At 41.5% G+C, this 22,072-nt stretch overlaps 1 pseudogene; it reads right to left on the reverse strand.

Moving 5' to 3' along the window:
* Positions 1 to 1,842: 1,842 nt before the first annotated feature.
* On the reverse strand, positions 1,843 to 8,340 carry LOC148809085 (uncharacterized; annotated as a pseudogene).
* Between the last annotated feature and the right edge of the window lie 13,732 nt (positions 8,341 to 22,072).

Consider the following 22,072-nt stretch of genomic DNA (forward strand, 5'->3'; position numbering starts at 1 on the left):
TCTCAGGACAAAGGACTAGTGGAGACGCGATAACTTAACCAAGCAACTGTTTTTATTCTTTAACAACCACAAAACCAAACACAGCATCTACACACACATGAGGACACGTGTGCAGGGCGAGTTTGTTCTGAAACTCTCAGAGCAGGACATGCAGAAGACTCTGAGCAGGGTGAAAATCCATAAGGCTGCAGGGCCTGATGGGATACCACCTCGAGTCCTAAGGATATGTGCAGCCCAGCTGACCACAGTGTTTATGGACATCTTTAACTCCTCCCTGTCACAGTCCATGGTCCCTACCTGCTTTAAAAAAAACACTATTGTTCCAACCCCCAAAAAGACAAAAGTGACATGCCTGAATGATTACCGCCCAGTAGCATTAACATCTGTGGTGATGAAATGCCTGGAGAAGCTGGTGTTGTCACACATCAACTCCTCCATCACAGAGTCCCTGGACCCCTTGCAGTTCGCCTACCCTGGACCCCTTGCAGTTCGCCCCTTGCAGTGGATGATGCTGTCTCCCTGGCTCTGCATACAGCCTTGGAACACCTGGACACTAAGAACTCGTATGTGAGAATGCTGTTTGTGGACTACAGTTCAGCATTCAATTCCATCATACCCAGTCAACTGGTGACAAAGCTCAGGGGATTAGGTCTGTGCAACTCTGTCTGCAACTGGCTGCTGGACTTTCTTATCGAGAGACCACAGGTGGTGCAGACAATAAAACATCAACACCACTCACCCTGAGCACTGGAATCCCACAAGGCTGCTGTCTGAGTCCAAGGTTGTACTCCCTATTTACTGACGACTGCACAGCAAGACACAGCAACAACCACATCATTAAGTTTGCCGATGACACCACTATAACAGGACTGATCAGTGATGATGACAAGTCCACTTACATGGATGAAGTTGTACAGCTGCTTAGGTGGTGTCATAGCAATAACCTGGACTTGAACATAAAGAAAACGAAAGAGATAATAGTGGACTTTCGGAGACACAGGCCATACACTCACAGCCCACTCAGTATTGATGGAACGGAAGTGGAAACAGTCACCAGCTTTAGGTTTTTGGGAATTCACATCTCCAAAGATCTAACCTGGACTGTGAACACTGACTCTATCATGAAGAAAGCTCAGCAGCGCCTTTATTTCTTGAGGTGCCTCAAGCGATGGGGGATGCCAATACATGTGTTGGTGAACTTCTACTGCTGCACCATCGAGAGCATCCTCACCAACGGGATCACCGTGTGGTATGGCAACACCTCTTCGCGAGAAAGAAAGGCACTGCAGTGAATGGTCAATATGGCCCAGAAGATCATCGGCTGCGGTCTCACCGAGATTAAACAGCTCTATGAGGACCGCTGCCGTGGTAGAATTCTGGCCATCACAGAGGACAGTCACCACCCCGGGCATGAGCTCTTCACCCCACTGCCCTCAGGCAAGAGATATAAGAGCATACGGACACTTACCACTAGATTCTTCAATAGCTTCTATCCACAAGCAGTGAGACTGGTGAACACATTTAGCCATCCCCCTCGGACCACACCTACACCATCACCATCTACCTCTTTATGATTTCTTATCTATTGCACATCTCCAGTCATTGTTTACACATCTGTATTGTTTACATTCAAACTGTCTACATGTTTACTTGCACATTGTCTATTGTTTGTTTGTACATTGTCTTGATGCACTGTTTGCACTTTGTCTTGTTTTTTACACTTGTTTTACAATCGAGAGACTTTCTGTAAGTAAGAATTCCATTGTACCAGTACCGGTTACATATGGCAATAAAGTTCGAGTTCGAGTTCAGAGGGACTGGCAAAGGAGCAGCAAACTCAAGCTACAACGGTCTCTGTCCTGTGTGAATGCGCTGGTGGACTATAAATCTACTTGACTGACTAAAACTCTTCCCACACTGACTACAGCTGAAAGGTCTCTCTCCTGTGTGAATGCGCTGGTGGGTTTTTAAGCTACTTGACTGACTAAAGCTCTTCCCACACTGATTGCAGCTGAACGGTCTCTCTCCTGTGTGAATGCGCTGGTGGGTTTTTAAGTGACTTGACTTACTAAAACTCTTCCCACACTGATTGCAGCTGAACGGTCTCTCTCCTGTGTGAATGCGCTGGTGGGTTTTTAAGTGACTTGACTTACTAAAACTCTTCCCACACTGATTGCAGCTGAATGGTCTCTCTCCTGTGTGAATGCGCTGGTGGGTTTTTAAGTGACTTGACTTACTAAAACTCTTCCCACAGTGATTGCAGCTGAACGGTCTCTCTCCTGTGTGAATGCGCTGATGTCGTTTTAAGAGGTGCGAGTGACTAAAACTCTTCCTACACTGACTGCAGCTGAAAGGTCTCTCTCCTGTGTGAATGCTCCGGTGTGATTGTAATTGGCTTATCTGACTAAAACTCTTCCCACACTCACTGCAGCTGAACGGTCTCTCTCCTGTGTGAATGCGCTGGTGTGATTTTAAGTGGCTTATCTGACTAAAACTCTTCCCACACTGACTGCAGCTGAACGGTCTCTCTCCTGTGTGAATGCGCTGGTGGATAATTAAGTTACTTGACTGACTAAAACTCTTCCCACACTCACTGCAGCTGAATGGTCTCTCTCCTGTGTGAATGTGCTGATGTCGTTTTAAGAGGTGCGAGTGACTAAAACTCTTCCCACACTGACTACAGCTGAAAGGTCTCTCTCCTGTGTGAATGCGCTGGTGTGACTGTAAGTGGTTTTTCTGATTAAAACTCTTCCCACACTGACTGCAGCTAAATGGTCTCTCTCCTGTGTGAATGCGCTGGTGGGTTTTTAAGTGACTTGACTTACTAAAACTCTTCCCACACTGACTACAGCTGAAAGGTCTCTCTCCTGTGTGAAGGTGCTGATAGGGTTTTGAAATGCTAGACTGACAGAAACGCTGCTTCTCCCTGTGCCATAATGGCAGTTTGTCCACTCCATCTGAGCAAGGCCTTGAGTGATTCTTCTTCATCACCTGATCGTGCCGGGGTCTCTTATTCTGCAAATGCTCCATGGAATGGCCTTGCTCTGTGTGATGAAACTGAGATTTGTTTTCATCATTATGTCCCTCAGTGTGCTGCACAGCATTGTGAATCATCTGGGGCTCCTTCTCCAGCTCTCTGAGACTAAAACCGTCAAGTTCATTCAGTTGTTCCTCTCTTTGCCCAAGAACAGACATACTCTCCAGTTCATTAAAACTTTCAACGATTTTCTCAGTAACCAGATTATTAAACCTGTGTGTAAAGTCATCAGATACTATGGGATCATATGATTGTTTGAGACTCTGCAATGACAGTCTCTCCACTTGAACAGAACAAGGCCTAATTATTATCAAGCCCTGTAGGAGCTGCTGTTGCTCCTCCCTGTACTGACTCTTCTCAGTGTGCTGTGACTCAGTACTGTTCTCTTCACCAGGTACATCAGTCTGCTGCTCTGCAGTGTCAATCAACTTGGGCTCCATGTCCTGCTCTGTAAGATTTAAAACATCCAGTTTTTCACCGTGCTCTTGTATAGAGATGCAGCCCAGTTCATTACAACCTTGTGTAATATTGATTGTGTCCAGATTATTAATATTCTCTGTAAAATCATCACATACTAAGAGCCCAGGTGTCTCACTCTCAGGCTCTGTCTTCATCATGGGCACAGAGTCCAGATCCTTGACACTCTGTCTACTTTCTGTGTGCTGCTCACTAAGTGCCTCTTTCCCTTCTGCGGCAGTGAGCTCTGTCTCCTGCATCAGACTGGAGCCCCACTCCTCCACACTGTGCTGCAGTTCAAGAGGAGCCCTTTCCCCAGCTTCAATAAGAGCACTGGCCTCTGAATCTGTAAACACAAGACAAGACAAGACCTTTATAAGAACAAACTTTATTTTATAGTTTTTTACTTTTAGAGGTGGCTTCTTAAAGCATTTTACAGAATGCCAACAACAAAAAATACACAAAATTAGCACGATGAGAATACACAGTTAGGAGACAGTAGACAGTGGTACTAAGTACAGCAGGAACAGAGGGGTACAGAACAGTTAAATAAAGGCTCTTCTGAAGAAAATGTTTTTGAGTCTGGATTTGGAGTTTAGAGAACGTGACTCTCTGATATCCTTGGGGAGAGAGTTCCAGAGCTTGGGGCATAAAATTAGAAGGCCCTGTCACCCATACAATGTAGATGGCCTTGGGGGACAGATAGGAGAACAGAATTAGAAGAGCGAAGATTGCAAGGTAGGGAGTAGGGTGATAATATCAGACCAGCATGGAGGTGTCAAGCCAAGCCAAGACATGGAGAGTCTTATAGGTGAGCAGGAGGATTTTTAAGCCGATATGAAACTTGACAGGAAGCCAGTGCAAGGACTCCAGGATAGGAGTAATGTGATCATTTGTACAAGACCTGGTCAGGATTCTGGCTGCTGAATTTTAGACATACTGCAGTTTGTTCAATGTGGATTTAGAAACCCCAGAGAGTAGAGCGTTACAGTAGTCGATTTGGGAGAAGACAAAAATTTTCAGTCAAAGTTAGTGATAACACAGGGCGTAGTCGAGCAATATTTATGAGGTGAATGAAAGATGTTCTGACAACATGCTGCACATGTGAGTCGAACATCAAATATCATCCCCAAGTTTTTCAATTTAGACTGAAGCTCAAGTACAAGACCATCTACAGATAGGGTTACACATTGGTTGTACAAAGTTGATGGGTGGTGCCAATAAGCATGACTTCAGTCTTGTCACAGTTAAAGGAAGGAAATTTTGAGTCACCCAAGTTTTTATATCGGGGATGCAAATAAATAGAATAGAGACAGCCACATCATCGTCAGGTTTGGTATGGATGTATATCTGAGTATCATCAGCATAGTAGTGATAGCTGAGGCCATGTGATCTTAAAAGCTTTAAACTACACACATGCATACAAGTACACTCACAATCAATTTGGGTTGTTTAAACATAGCGGAATATGTGGGTATAAGGGCATGTTCTGATTTAGCTTCGCCAGAAACCTAACTACCATGTAAAAAGTAAGACTACTGTAATAATATCACTATTACATTACATTTACATTGACACTGCACTGAGAGAGAGAGGGGTTAATACAGACACATTGACTGGACACTAAAGCACATTAACACTGCACTGAGAGAGAGAGGGGTTAATGCAGACACACTGACTGACTGGACACTCCAGTGCATTAACACTGCACTGAAAGAGGGGTTAATACAGACACACTGACTGACTGGACGCTAAAGTGCATTAACACTGTACTGAGAGAGAGAGGGGTTAATACAGACACACTGACTGGACACTACAGTGCATTAACACAGCACTGAGAGAGGGATTAATACAGATGCATTGACTGGACATAATAGTACATTAACACTGCACTGAGAGAAAGGGATTAATACAGACACACTGACTGCACCTTACAGTACTTTAAAACTGCAGACAGAGGTGGTTTAATACAGACACACTGACTGGACACTACAGGACATTAACACTGTACTGAGAGAGAGGGGTGAATACAGACACACTGACTGGACATAACAGTACATTATCACTGCACTGAGAGAAAGGGGTTAATACAGACATGCTGACTGGACACTACAGTACATGTACATGTAACCAGCACTGAGAGAGGGGTTAATACAGACACGTTCTGGAAACTACACTACATTAACACTGCATTGAGAGAAAGGGATTAATACAGACACACTGACTGCACACTACAGGACATTAACACTGCACCAAAAGAGAGGTTAATACAGACATGCTGACTGACTGGACACTCCAGTACATTAACACTGTACTGAGAGAGAGGGGGGTTAATACAGACACACTGACTGGACACTACAGTGCATTAACACAGCACTGAGAGAGGGATTAATACAGACGCATTGACTGGACATAACAGTACATTAACACTGCACTGAGAGAGAGGGATTAATACAGACACATTGACTGCACAATACAGTACATTAACACTGCATTGAGAGAGGGCTTAACACAGGCACTGCGACTGGACAATACAGCACATTAACACTGCAATCAGAGAGAAGGATTAATACAGACAAACTGACTGCACATTACATTACTTTAAAACTGCACAGAGAGAGGCGGGTTAATACAGACACAATGACTGGACACTACAGGATATAAAGACTGCACTGAGAGAGAAGGGTGAATACGGACACACTGACTGGACATAACAGTACATTAACACTGCACTGAGAGAGGGATTAATAAAGACACACTGCCTGGACACTACAGTACTTTAACACTGCACTGAGAGAGGGGGGTTAATACTGACACTGACTGGACACTACAGGACATTAACACTGTACTGAGACAAGAGTTGAATACTTAGCAACACCTTCTTTATAAATTGGGTAACTTGCATGCTGTATGTTTATTGTGTGTGTAGATTAGTGTGTGTATTGTCACTGTTAATAAATATTTGTTAGCCATGTGTGTCTTACTTCTGCCTCTTTCTGTGTCAGCACAAAGAACACAAGTGCTTCTCAATCTTATTATCGCTCAGTTATATGGGGGTTATAATCATTTCGTTTAATTGTTGATTTACCCTCTGGGCCATTTCAGGCTGTTCCTCTAATTTCAAAACCCCCTATACGTAACAGCTGTCACCAATTTTCTGTGATGAACTGGTATCCCGTCCATGGTGTATCCCACACTGTGCTACTTGCACGCTGGGATAGGCTCCGGCTCTACCGTACCCCTGTACTGGGTAGAGCAGTGAATTCAACTGAGAGGAAATGACTGTATCTCTAGAAGACTCATACACCTTCTGCTTTGTGCTTAATCCAAAGAGGTCAGGAAGAGAACAGTGGACCTTGCAGTGCTGGTACTCAACAGTAAGAGCAGACAACACTGGCCAGACAGTCAGCACAAAAACACCATGAGAAAAACCCAGGGAACAGAGTTTGGACTTTTAATTCCTTCCAAATCCACAACACTCCTTCTCCTCCAAGATCAATCAACACAGAAGAATCCCCAAACTTCAAACACCCCAATACACTGCACCTCACCAGAGACAATCCAATATTCACTTGCTCCTGCACCTCAAACCCCTGACCGCTGGAAAACATAAGAATGCATACAGCCGTCGACTGATCGACCATTTTTATCCTGTTTACAATTTCACGGTTATTTCCAGATTTTATTTGCGTTTGTAAATCCTAGATCACTGGAAACACGTTTGGCCAAGAATGTTAAAAATAAGGAAGATGTTCCAAGATGTTCTGAAATAAAGATGTTTTCAGCACCATAATTGGAAAACAACAGTTCAGTATTGTACTGAAAATGAGGGGTTAGTACAGACACACTGACTGGACACTCCAGTACATTAACACTGCACTGAGAGAGAGAGAGAGAGAGAGAGAGAGAGAGAGAGAGAAGGGGGGGTTAATACAGACACACTGACTGGACATTGCAGTACATGAACACTACACTGAGAGTGAGAAGGGTCAATACAGACAAAGTGACTGACATAATAGTCCAAAGGAGTTAGTACAGACAGACCCTGGTGGACTGGAATGTTTAAATCTATCTATATAAATATAAAATCTAAAGATATAACACAATAATTATAATACAATACAAGATTTTTATTTTCCCGAATGACGTCGGATTGTGCACTGATTCGGTGAAAGAATTATATTATAATACAAATACAGTATTATATGCCGTGGATATATATATATATTTCATAATAACGTCGGATTACACACTGATTTAGAGAAACAAATGCTGGATATGAACGAGTTGTTTTTATAACCGGCCAACAGTTCAGTTTCCAGTAAAGAATCCCGTTGCTACGTCACACAGGTCTTTCCCACTTCACTCGGCATCTCTCCACTATATTATCACCAGTGAGGAAGTTAAAGACACTGGTTTTAAAGACACACTCTGACTACATACAAGTCACCACACTTACCTGACAGCTCCAGTTTCGTGTTCAATTCTTCTTTTATTTCTGCAGTGACTTCACAGGGAAGCGGGTGTCCAACACGATCTGTCTGTCCCTGATCTCCTCCTGCTCTCGACACCTTCTCCCACAGCTGCAACTTCCACTTCAGGCTCTCGTTTTCCTTCTTCAGCTGCGCCATTTCACTCCCGACACTTTCTTCCACACACTGTGTGATTTTAAACACAGACCGTCTCAACAGAGTCTGGGAGACGCTGTGGAGTTTGTTTTCAATCTCATCCTCAGAGTCAGACATCCTGTTTCGGAACACATGTGAAACTTCATACACGATCTATTTGAGCAAAACCTCCATGAAAGAGTGAAGCTCAGTTTCCAGATTGAACAGTAAAATTGCCATATTTAACCAAAGTTGATCACAAATACAGAGTGTGCTGTGCTGTACTGATTATGAAATGACAAACACTAAAACTCCTACGCCCCTACGGGTCTATATTACTGCAAAGGTTTTAATTTACACCTGAAGCAGGAACAGGAACTGAGCGATCACTCCTCCTACATCCTGCCACATGACGCACTTCCTTAGTGATTGTTGCTATGCACTTCACGTGAAGGACTTTCAGTATGTTATATCTTGTTGAATATACGATGAAAAATAATGTAGCATTGTTTACAAATATATGTACGTAAAAAATACACATATATACACATACAAATATATATGTTGTATTTTCGTATATTTACAGATCCTTCGCCTGTATTGAAATAAATAACAGTACTTAAACGTGTATTGAAATAAAGGGATCAAACTTTTAATGTAATGGATTCATATCTAAACAATGTCTGCTAATAGACGGTAATGTGAACAATTCCTGTTGCCAATTGGTTGGATATCTCCAAGACATCCAAGAGATCAGGTATTGAAAATCATTTTTTAAACAGAAAATGTGAAATGGAAAGTAGGTCAAAAGCCTTCTGATAATCTAAGCACATCATACTACATGTTCTGTGCATCCATTAGTTTTATGGGCTTTATGGGATTTAATTAGTTAGACAAATTATATTTCTGATTACAATAGATAGTTTTATATCTCTATTCATAATAAAGGTTGGTTTTATTATAATTTATGATTTCTATAATTTATAGTAATCCTTTGTTTCATTTTTTTCAGAAAAAAGACTGCAATGTTGATGGAATAAGAAAAAAAGGTCCCTAAAAGACTGATTTGAATGAAGCATTTTTTGTCCACATTTAACATTTTGCAGCTCTCTGACAAAGCAGCAGCATTCTGACAGAAAGAGCAGTTGTAAACTGTCATTGTCTCAGTTGTCCAGAGGAGCAGAGTGACTGAGAGGTCAGAGTTGTTAGCTGGTATTGTCAGTGTGAGAACAGCTCTCCAGCTCCGTCTCATTGACTTCACACCACCTGAGTGCTGATGCTCTTTCTCTCCTGCTTGTCTCCTCTCCACTACCGTCTTTTGTTCTTTTGTTTGATTTATCAGCTGCCCCTCATACATGAAGGAGGCACCAAAGCCAAAACATTGTGTCTCTTTTCTTTTCACTATGGAATAAACCTTTACCTGCTCCTGTCTCATTCACTCTCTTTCTCACCTTGTCTGCAGTCTCACCTCCTGCTGCTCCATTGTCTGCAGTTTCTGTCCAGAGTTTCACCTCCTGCTGCTCCATTGTCAGAATGAATGATGAGTCACAGGACTGTTCTCACCTGTTAACACCCAGTAACATTTCTGCCCAGGTGGCAATTTAAATACCTGATTCTGTATTTTAATGTGTCTGTTTTGTGTTTAATGTCTTCATCCTGCTCTTTTTTGTAATGAAATTTATGTACTTGAAGTTGTAAAACTCAAACCTTGGTTTACCATGAGATTTTAACGTGATTTCTTGTTGTAATGTTCATCTGCATTTGATATGTTTATATTTCACTATATTTAATCATAATCATATGTACTCATACATAATCCATGTAGATAATGTAAAATAAATATCATGTCACAGTAAAGGCCCACACAGTGAGAATTCTTGAAGAATAAAATCACACTGCACAACTTTGGGACATCACATCCAAGTTTAGTGACAGCAACATTAGAGATTTTAAGCTAAGACAATTCAGATCACCTTTTTATTAAAAGTTCAAGCAAAATTGAATAACTTTGCAAGGAACATTTCCAAATCTCAATCAAATCCAGTACAATCCCAATGGATTAATCTGAATTTACTCTCTGCGATCCCGACAAGTTGGGAAACAATTTTATGGTTCTTATGGTAAGAAAAATAACACGAGACCACACAGATTCTTTAATGCTTACATCATAATGTTATTAGAGTAGGACACCAATGTGAATATGTGTTTGGGTTTCGATGAGCTGATTCTTGTTGAAGAATTGGTGATTTACGATTAAAGAATCAGTACTGTCGGAAAGCAGGAGCTCTGTTTCTCAGCGATCTTGAAGGCATGTCTATGTAGAGCACAGTGTGAAGATCTGTACTAAAGAACACCAAGTGTTTAATATGACATCTTTTACCATTGCAACTTTTCATCTCAGGTATACTTTTAGAAGGCATAGAAAGAATAGTTGTGTTGACACTCTCATCACACAGCAGAGTGGCGCATCTGACGCGTGCTGGGCCCATAACCCAGAAGTTGATGCAGCAAAACCCTTCTCTTCTATGGACGTTTTATGGAAGACTTAAGCACACCATCGGGTCAATGTAGAATAAGAAAAAAAACATAAACAAAGTCTCTTCGTATAAGTCCCGTTCTAAGTTTCTTGCTTTTGTGAGCAAACTTACCCAGATCTGCAATATTTTAAAATATATGGAATAATTAATTGGAAATAACTAAATTATCGACAATATCCAGTTATATACTTGGACAGACAAAAAAAATGATTATGATATTACATATACCCACATACTTCATATCCTACAGATTAACATACTGACCAGAAAAATTGAAAAGCTTTGATTCTGAACCCCTGCAGTTAGTGTTAATTAGAAAAACAACAGTGCTGCAACCTGAGCACAAGTTCAGCTGCTCTCCAGCTTTGTTCCACACGGTTTTTCATTGCAATTGAGCTCAGAGCTGGAGATGATCTCCAGACAGTATGGTTAACACCTGGTTAACTAGTCCGCAGCTGTGTGCTCCTTTCAAAAATTTGACCCAATTGACCCAATGTGTGGTTCTATAGCTGTCAGGTGCAGTTCCCTTACGTAAAGGACATTTATTACTGAGGAGCCCGATTGACAAGCCAGGCAGGAGTCAGATCTACAATTTTCTGATCCGCATGATTCTGAACACTTGATTCAGGCCCCTTTATAGCTTTCTCTGTTCAAGCTAAAAATAAAAAAGGTTCAGTGCGTAGCAAAGAATCACCAATAAATTGAATGTGGAAGTTAAGTCCTGTTCTAAGTTTCCTGCTTTTGAGAGCAAACTTACCCAGATCTGCAATATTTAAAAATATATGCCATTGTTGAATTGGAAATAACTAAATTAAAATATTGATTTCCAGTTATATACTTGAACGAGACAGAAAAAATAACAATAATGACCTACATATTAACACATTGATCAGAATAATTGAAAAGTTTTGATTCAGAACCCCTGCAGTTAGTGTTAATTAGAAAAAACAACAGTGCTGAAACCTGAGCATAAATTCAGCTGCTCTCCAGGTTTGTTCCACATGGTTTTTCGTTGCAATTGAGCTCCGAGCTGGATATGATCTCTAGATAGAACCGTGTTAACTAGTCCGCAGCTGTGTGCTCCTTTCGAAAGTTTGTTGCAATTGACCCAATGTGTGGTTCTATAGCTCTCAGGTGCAGTTCACTTACACAGAGGACATTTATTACTGAGGAGCCTGATAGGTTTAAAAGCAACACGAGTCAAGCAGGAGATGAACCTACAATCTTCTGATCTGCGTTATCCATTGTGTTACTGCCCTTCCTCTCACATTGCTGAACTGCACCAGAGTGAGCTCAGCGCCATAGTACCATCCATAGTATATGGGGTGGTGTGGTGGCTAGGGATCTGTGCCTGTGGCTGGAAAGTTGCCAGTTCGTGTCTCGTGGCCAGCAGAGAAATCCTCTTAATGTTAGATGCAAGACAATCAGATGTCAGGAGAATCTTAAAGCTACTGACGCAGGAGTAGCAGTAACCGCAATGAGGTGGGTAAAGTTTGGCATTTCTCATTTTCTTCTGCACAGCCACCGTGTCAGAATGCACTGCTTGGGATATGAAGGGAATTATGGCTTCAGATTGTTTTTAATGAGCTCTGCATTGTTTTATTCATGGGAACAAGTAATAGGTTTATTCCATGCTGAAAAAAAGAAGAAAGAGAACACAACGTTTCGGCCGTGGAGCCTTCTTCAGGTGTGAGAGAGACAGGGCAGTAGGCAAAGGTAAAGTAGCGGGAGAACAAAGGTTGGGAGGGAGGAGGAGTGAGAGGCAGGAGTAGAGGACAGAAAGACAGAAAGAGGTGCCCTGTCTCTCTCACACCTGAAGAAGGCTCCACGGCCGAAACGTTGTGTTCTCTTTCTTCTTTTTTTCAGCATGGAATAAACCTATTACTTGTTCCTTTGCAGCCTACGCATGCTGACGCAGCTACCCACCTGAACTACTATTGTTTTATTCATGCCGCCTACATGCTTTGAATTGCTGACATTGTCTTTTTAATACAAATCATCACACTGCTCTACATAGACCTGTCTTCGGGATCCTTACGATTGCTGAGAAACAAAGCTTCTGCATTCCGAGGATACTGATTCTTTCACCGTAAATCCCTAATTCTTCAACAAGAATCAGTGAAAACCAAACACTTATACACACTTGTATCCTAGCATGAAAGCAATATGATGGAAGCATTTGAGAATCTCCTTCACAGCACAGATGAGAATTTCGATTTCTTCCCCATTGCAGAGCATGTATGGGCACTCCCTCAGTACCCTAGTTTGTAAAACCACGACTTAAAGGTCGAAGCACTTTTTAATATTCTGGAGTCTCTCATTTGATGGCCAGAAATAAACAAATTTATGTCAGAACTTGAAAAGCTTTCTAAAATTGTTCGGTGCTTCTTATTAAAAGAAATGACAAGAGCAGTCTAAACAGCTCCAGGCTATTAACTGCTTAATATAGTGATCAGCAGCGTGATAACCAGTTTATAAGGCTGAAAATGATCCTGGAAGCACAGCAAACTTCTAACTGTACTACTGTTTTGGGTTTTACAACTGAATAACAAAACGGCTTCAATTCCGTCGATTAGACTCAGTGAAACGTAAACACCTATGATATTTGCGGTAATTGTAAGTGTTTTGCACGTGTCGAACCTAACGTCAAAGAACGGTCACCATTGTAACCAAGGCAACCACAGGAACAACATCAAGAAGCACAATCAATTCCCCATTTAAATCTTTCCTGTAAGGTGTGCTTTGTGAAAGCATGAAGTAAACCCCCAGATTGCTTTTGAACATGGACAAAGTATTTCTGATGGAGCGCTATGCGCAAAGATTTAATAAGCTTTACCCCTGCTGATGATTCAGCGTGAAGAAGTAAAAGTTTCACAGACAGTTTCACAGAAAAGCAGCTCGCCACCACAGCCAATAGTAAATGTACTTGCCGGCACACTACCATGTACACTGGCTCATAAGTGAACTCTTATCCTTGATGTTAAGCTGACCTGTCTTTTAGAAAGTCTATCTCTAAACACCTTGGGCAGCATCTCAACAGACTCTTTTACTGATCGTCTTGCAAATCAGTGGAAACAAAGTCTTAAAACAGTGTCATTTGGCAGCGGTGGGATTCAAACCCACGCCCGAGACTGTAGCTAGACTGTAGCCTAAATCCAGCATCTTAGACAGCTTGGTCACACTACCTTCCGCACGGCCGCTCTTCCTCACGTTGCTGGCTTGGAAAATGCTGGGGGCTTCAGCTCTTGTCATCAGATCTAATGGTATCATGACATGTGGAAGTGACTGCAACTTCATCTTCTGTGATGCTTTCAACAGCACAAACCAGCACAAACGTAGCAATAACGAGGGAGCTGTTTCATCCTTTGTGCTGTTTGTAGCGGCGCGACTCCACGGAAATCTAATGAATTGAAGAGCAACAACCAAACTCCTCTGCTATTACTGTTGCTTTTTTCATAGTTTCTTCAAATCCTTCATTTGACCATCGATTTCGAAGGATATTGATGATAATACCACGTGAATTGTGGTTTTCTTTTGATCGCCAATTTTATTCAAATACCAGCCTTTTTTACAGTTGTCTTGGATGTTTCACAAGGTATAATAGCCCCCCTTGCATCCTCAGCTAACATATTTTAAAATTGCAACAAAAATTCAATGGATTATACAACATGTTTGTTTACATTTATATTAAAATTAAAGTAAATATACCAGAATATCAACATACATACAGTGCTAACCTAATAATTCTTGTCAGGTTCTCCATCAAATCTGTGTTGTTATTTTAACATGTTTTAGCTGACAGTGTAACGGGAGTATAAACGAATTTTCCTGCCAGCCATTCAAAGACTAAATTCCTTGGGTGAACATGATTTTCTCCGACGTTGCCGGTATTGGACTTTGCCGGTGATATTGAATTATGTCTACAACTGTTGTAGTAGTTCGTACTTGAAGTTCGACATGTGCAAAGCACTCGCAATTCCTGCTAAAATCATAGGTGTTCAGAACTCCAGAACTCTTTGTACTGCTGAGCCCAGGCTAACCCCCGTTCCTGTTGCTTCGCATAGGGTCTTTTCGCTCTCCTGCCTCTCCACGGTATGTCCCTTCCGACATCCGTGACAGAATGCTGACCCATCTACGACCCCGCGAGCAGCGCTTTTTTGTCTTGCCGCAGTTTTTTCTTTTTCTCTGGGCTTTTTTTTTCAGTTCTCCTATTCTAATCTCGGGATGCTACTCCTGACTTCCGTGTCTGTGAGCGGGTCATTCTGTGTTATGCCTATCCGACATATACTCCTGAATACCTGGCTTTCCTCGGGTTGTCTCTCCTGGCATCCGTGATTGAATGTTGAGCTGGCCCTCCTGTCATCATCGCTGGATATCATTCCATTCTTCCGTGCCTGTGAGTGGGCCCTGTGCCTGGCTGTCCTCAGGTAGATCACTTCGATATCAGTGATAGAATGTTGAGCTTTTTTCCTGCTTTCCTGTTCTCATTGCTGGATATCACTCTGAGCATCCATGTCTGTGAACGGGTTTCGTGCCTGGCTCTCCTCGGGTTGTTCATTCCGATATCAGTGATAGAATGTTGAACGTGTTTTGCCCAGTTTGTGGTATTTTTCCCAGGTTTTTGTCTTTTTATTTTTTGTTTTTGTGTTTTGATTTTTCATTTCCTGGTTTCCCCTCCTATTTGGTCCCCTTTTTGGTTCCTACCTGTTTTTTGTTGTCACCCTGGTCTCCCAGGTTTATGTTTTTTGTGGTTTGTGCTTGTGTACTTGTCTTTTTTTTTGTTTTAAGCCTCCGGAGCTCTACCTGACCCCCTCTTCCTCTACCCAATAAAGGTTTATACCCTGGAGGAGGGGGCAGCTCTCAGCCGTGGACTCCCGGCGGTTTCCTTTCAGTTAAATGAGGTTTTTCCTCCCCCCAGTGCTGTGCAGCTCATTTATTCGTTGGGCGTCTGGAGCCGCCCATGAAGAGGGGGGGGGGTACTGTCATGCCCTCTGTAGCTTCTCTGTCCTGTCCCAAGCTTCCTGTGCTTTGCTCTCCTTCCGGTGTCTCTCTCTCTGGGATATATTTCCGGGTCACTTATTCTGCTTCGCTCAGCATTGACGTTCGGATGTTCTGAGACCCGCCTAGCACCAGGTCGCGGCTCCATCCATGACCTGAGGGCTTAGGTTTCTTTACGTCACTCCAGAACTCTTTGCACGGCTGAGCCCGGGCTAACCCCCATTCTGCCACTTCACATGGGGTCTTTTTCACTCTCCTGCCTCTCCACGGTTTGTCCCTTCTGACTTCTGTGACAATAGTTAATTTAAATAACAAATATGTTTAGAAACAGCTGGGTGAGACTAAAATGTTACTGTTATTCCTCTCAAACTTCATTTAATAATACAATTAGTCAGCAAAGGAACAAGTAAAGGTTTATTTCAATGCTGAAAAGAGAAGAAACTAAACACAAAGTTTCAGCTGTGGAGCCTTCTTAGGGTGTAAGAAAGATAGGGCAGTCAGCCAACACGTTGTGTTTCCACAGCCGGCATTGTGTTTGTTTTCTTCTCTTTTGAGTATGGAATAAAACTTTACATGTTTGGTTAATAATTTTTGTTTTTTTCTTGAACAACCTAATTTGGAGTCAATTTGCCTGTGAAATTGTTCTAGATTTATATTGAACCATTCACTTCCTGCACTTTGTTTCTGTGCTCCAAACTTACTTACTGAGAGACTTAGACTAGCAGACAAACAGATTGCTGCTTCTAAAATTCAAAAAACTTTTCATCTAAAGCAACTTCCAATATCTGAGTAATCCGAGTACAGTACCTTACTCATTAATACAACAGCAATGACTGTTCTGTAAATTGATCATTTGTGGTTACTGTCTAACTTTCATAATCAAAGGACTGCTGCAAATAAGAAATAATTTTCTAGCACAGTTACAGTGACATTTTGCTACCAAGGCATACATTGGCACAAATCTACCAGACCACAGACAAAGAAAAAGAGTTGCTTATTTTTAATCATTCCCACACAAAGTTCCAAACAAATCTATTTTCCTATCCTCATCTAGTTAATATAGTAGCACTTTTAACCCTTAACCCTTCAATATGATTCACTTGTTTAAATGAGGCTCACAAAGTGTCCTGGAACACCACCCCTGTCCATGTTACCTTAACATGGATTAAATGCTTAAATTCTGTGGTAAAAATGCTAAATATACAGTGCTAATGAACTAGCACAGCATCTGTGCTAGTGGGCAGTAGCACTGCCCACTAGCACATCATCCAATCAGTTTTAGTGAGATTAAATAACCTTTTTTGGTTAGCATTGGCATTACCTCCTCCTCTTCTTTCTTCTTTCTTTCACTTTGTTTTTATCTGCCCTACTCTGCACAGTATAAAACATGTGACATTCCCACAGATGAATAATTCATGAGTTTCTCAGTTTCCGGTTGTCAGTTTCACTTTCTATTTGTCATGTATCCATCCTCAAATAACATGATACAGACTGTATTTTGCTTTTTAAGATAATCAATGTAACGGTCATTTTAAGTAACATACTGTACTGCTGTTGACAAGAACAACAAACATCAACAAAAACACAAAAGAAAACCCTGCATATTCTGTCTCAGTTTAGCTAATAGACTTTCAGGACTGCTGTCCAATCACCAACAATTTCTAAGGTGAGCTTTAACTACAGTAATGTCCAATAGGCCTCTGTTTTATAGTTTTTGTAGGATTCAGTTATAAAATCTTATTTCCTGTGGCAAACTATATCCTGTGGTGGTTCCCTGTGGTGTGTGTGACTTTGTCAAGAAAGTCACACATTTCATCCCATGTCATTTTTAAAAAAAATCTTTACAATATATGAAAAATGGGTGAATACCTCTTCTCCAACTCAAGTGTTTTCCTGACAGAATCCTTTTTTTCTCAGGTAAGAAATCATGGGATTAAACCACTTAAGAGACATTCCAGGATAAATTTCTATTAGATGTTACGAAGACACAGATCCTCTTCTCCACTCAGTCTGCCTGAGCTGTTAAATCGCCATTGCCGCATAAATAGCAAGAAGTAATTGGAGCAGAATGATGGCAGGGCCACTCATAATAGGAGAAAGAAAGATACAACTGCTCTATTAAACAACTACATCTCTCTTTCCCTTAAATGTTCCGCGAGAAAACAATTAGAAAAAAAAGGAAGAAAAACATGCTGTGAAAAGCTTCCAACTGAAAATGTTGTTTTTATTGACCAGAGCAAAATGTATTTTCTCTTTTGGTTTTGATTTTGCTCATGCGTGCATATTTACCATTTTAGATATATAATGCTGTAAAGGTTTATACTGTATGTGTTTGTTCTGTATTTGAACTTAAAAGTTGGAAAAAAAATTCTCACTGCTCAATCCAGGAATGAGAAAATCTCTGAATCTCAGGGAACATTTAGGGCACAAGAAGTGACCATTTCATAGACAAAAACAATGGGAAACAACCCCTTTAGATAATAGACAGTGTACATCTGGAAAAACAAAAATTTACATAACATTTTTTTTACAGCTAAGAAAGACTGGAATGACACCTGTGTGATAGCAATGTGGAACAATTGTACAGTGTTTCATCAGTACTGCAGAAAGTGCATCTCTGTCTCTGCTTCTCCCTGCTGGCAGTGGGAGCACAATTTGTGCTCTCTGGACAGTCAGGTCTGTCTGTGACCAGTTTCTGTGTCCAGACTGTGGTCACTGAGCCTGTCCTGTCTGAGCAGTCAGGTTTGTGTGTGTCCAGTTTCCATGGCTAGGCTGTGGTCACTGGTTCTGTGTTCTCTGGGTAGCCTGGTCTACCCGAATACATGTCAATCATCATATTTATTTTTTTTTCTCTTTACTTTTTGCAGACATTTTCTATAGCATATCTTAACCTCAGATATTAAGTTTAATACAATTTTGGAATATTAATATTAAATGTCCAAATAGTTTTGCAAGGCACCATATTCACAAAATTTCCTACACAACCTAAATAAATGTCTGCTACAGTACATTTTTTCAGTCCTTTGTAAAACAACTCTTCAGTACACAGGTCTCCTATCGCAAATGATAGACAATAAGCAGCAAAGGGGAATTTTAATTTCACTTTCCATTTCCTGTAAGCAATGTGTTGTCAGCAATATTCTGAGAACAAAATTAACTGGAGTGAAAAGGTCTTTATTTACAGGTTACAGGTTGCAATTAGTCCTCTTACGGAAGGAAGATTCTTTAACAAAGTGAAAACGGACTAATCCAAGGTTATTAGCACTATCAAAATTCTTTCTGGAGACAGATGAGAAGAAAACTGAAAATCTCTATATTGTTATATAACAGCAGAAATTATTGGCTAAGTTATAATGAGAGAGCTGAATCCCCCCTAACTGACTATCAAGGCGACCAGTTGCTGTTCATTTTCACTTTCAAAGTGACTCTAAAGTGTCCCATTTGATCCCCACAGATCAATACTAGCAGCCAGCCTGATTCCAGCCAGGATTCAGTCACTGTCTCCCAGACATGCTCCCTCATTGTTTCCACCAGCAATGGATTTCATTACTTCAGCAAATCATCAGCAACTCAGCAAGGCATCCCAGCAGTAGATTTCACTACTTCAGCAAATCATTTTCACTAGTAGATAACTCAATTCATTGGCGCATCCAGGTCCCGGGCTCGCACGATGCAGGAATCAATGCAGAGACCCGAACTGAGTGGGCGTCTGGCTTTTAAGGGGGGCTGGAAGGAGGCAGGTGCACAAAATCAAGTCAGACGTGAAAGAACCGGAGCACCCTTAAGGGGGAGGGACTACAATCGTGACAGCATGAATACTAATACACGACAATACATTTATTAATACATAAAATGTGCATATAAACATAACAGATCTTATAGTGAGGGTTAGCAGAATACAAAAGGTATATATTCAATAACGAAGAGTTACAAACCAATAGGGACATACATTCAGTATACCATTCATGTGTACCGTTTTGTAAATGAGCTTTGATTACAACTTCTACACTAGATACTCGCAAGCAAGTACATCACTGAAAGGAATTAAATTGATATAAACTCAGGTTGAGGTAACAATTGAATTCTCGAGCTGTAATGCAGAATGTTGAATACTCATCCAATCTGTGTGGATTCAGATCTCCCACGGACACAAGAGAACAGCGACAGGCTGTTCTCTTCCGATTGGTGTCCTCCTGCCTGGTGCCATCCAGTCCTGTTCAGTGTGGGAGAAGGAAAGAGAGATTCTTGCTGCTGTGCACAGGCAGTGGGCTCTCTGAAGACCTAGTTAGTCCCGGCTGAACTAGCAGAGCTTGTGCACATGGAAAGTGACTGCGGGTCCAAGCCAGTCACACTCTTTAGATGGGAAGAAGACCAGTTCGTTCCCGATGTAGCACTAGTCCTGAATCCTGAGATTCAGCTGTCGACAGTTCCAACTGTAGTTCACTCGTTGATCAGGCGAGATTTGGCAGTGGAGTACCGGTGGTTCACGAGGCTGTCAGCTAGGCTAACCTCGGGCAGATCTTTTTGTTATGCACGGGCAACCTCCGTTCTCAACTCTTAGAACACAGTTAAGTCCTGGCACTCAGACACACTGGCCGTCACGTGATTGTCCGAGCTGAGTCTGAGAACGTCCTGGAGGGGCACCTTCTGGGCATTGTGCTGCCTGTTTTATCTGGAGGAACTATGGTAGTTCAATGACTTAAAGTTCCGCAGGCATTCGAGACCCATGTGGGGTTACCCTGCCCTACCAGTTCCTGATTGGCTGATTGAGGTGGAGGATGAGTAACAATGACCTCTGACCTTAGGGTTGTAAACCTTGGGATGAGACTCTCCCATGGAATCTCCCAGACAGTAAGGCACCAGAGATGACCATTTATTAGGGTGGCTGGTGAATCTCAGCCTTGGGAGCTGTTCCTTATCAGGAAACTCTATCAGCTAGAAAAACACCTTAAATGTGAACCAGATGGAATGGCCTCTCTGTATCCAGCTGCACTGAGCTGAGGGAGAGAGGGACTGGCAAGGGAGCAGCAAACTTAATTCCTATATTTTAAATAAGCCTTGCCGCTACAGAAGTATCCTTAGAAGAAAAACATCTTCTATGATAGTGGTACAGTCCATCACACCCCTCCTATAGCCTTTCAAAGAGAAAAAAAAACTGACAACAAAGTATGTCTATGTGTGGTAATCAACCAGGTCTTACAAACATTCTTAAACCCTTCCACCTCCTTTCACTGCAAATGATTTGTACATGTTAGAAGGTTAATTTTGGCTTCTGATATTATGGTGGATTAAGAGTCCTGGAATCTTTGTAGAAGGACAAAGATGAAAGAAAGGGCAGTGTAACCATGGTCAAGAGAAGGGGAAGATCAACATATATGAGCAGGCGTCCTGTGCCAAATCCAATCTGCCTTCCTTCCAAGCATACAGGAATGCCAGTGAATTAAATATTGACATATGAAAATACACCAAAATGTGCAATCACACATATGCAGTTTGAGCAAACATAAGACAATAACCAAGTACCACAAACTACCAGGCATCTAGTATCATTATCAGTTCAGGTGGGGAGCTGCGTCAGCATGTGTAGGCAGCAAAGGAACAAGTAATAGGTCTATTCCATGCTTAAAAGAGAAGAAAGAAAACACAACATTTCAGCCGTTGAGCCTTCTTCAGGTGTGAGGGCTCCACGGCTGAAACGTTGTGTTTTCTTTCTTCTCTTTTCATCTAGTGTCATTAGCCTTTTAACAGTTCCTGTCAAAATAAAATAGAAATGGATAACATTCTAGAGAGAGTTTGAAATACCAAGGTACAATTTAAACCATACAGATGCAGCCATTCAAAGTACAGACACGTACCGCAGGTAATTGGCTACGGCGTCGTGCATGATGACGCGCGATAAAGCAAAATACCGCGGTGCGTGATTGGTTGACCGACAGGGGCACTCGTGGTCGGTCTGTCGTAGAAAGACTTACTGTAAACGTCTTTACTGTGCCCGTTGTAGATATTGAATTTTACCACTGAAGGGAAATCTTAGTAGCTGAGCATAAAAAGAATAGGAGCATACTGTAATGCGTGTGAAGGCCATAAACGATATTAATTTTGGAACATAAACATACAGTATATAGCTGGTCTTGGTACTTTAAAGAAAAAAATACACACCAGTATTCCATTTCTCCCTAAACATTGTAAGCTTCGAAGTCTTTAACTAACGTGATACCGGAGTCAACAAGCATACTTTTAGAATTTGATTAAAAGGGAATACAGTGCCTTGCGAAAGTATTCGGCCCCCTTGAACTTTTCAACCTTTTGCCACATTTCAGGCTTCAAACATAAAGATATAAATTTTTTATTTTATGTGAAGAATCACCAACAAGTGGGACACAATTGTGAAGTGGAACGAAATCTATAGGATTTTTGAAACTTTTTTAACTAATAAA

This window comes from Atractosteus spatula, unplaced genomic scaffold (genome assembly GCF_055471065.1).
Source record: "Atractosteus spatula isolate fAtrSpa1 unplaced genomic scaffold, fAtrSpa1.hap1 Scaffold_169, whole genome shotgun sequence".
In the NCBI taxonomy this organism is placed as follows: domain Eukaryota; kingdom Metazoa; phylum Chordata; class Actinopteri; order Semionotiformes; family Lepisosteidae; genus Atractosteus; species Atractosteus spatula.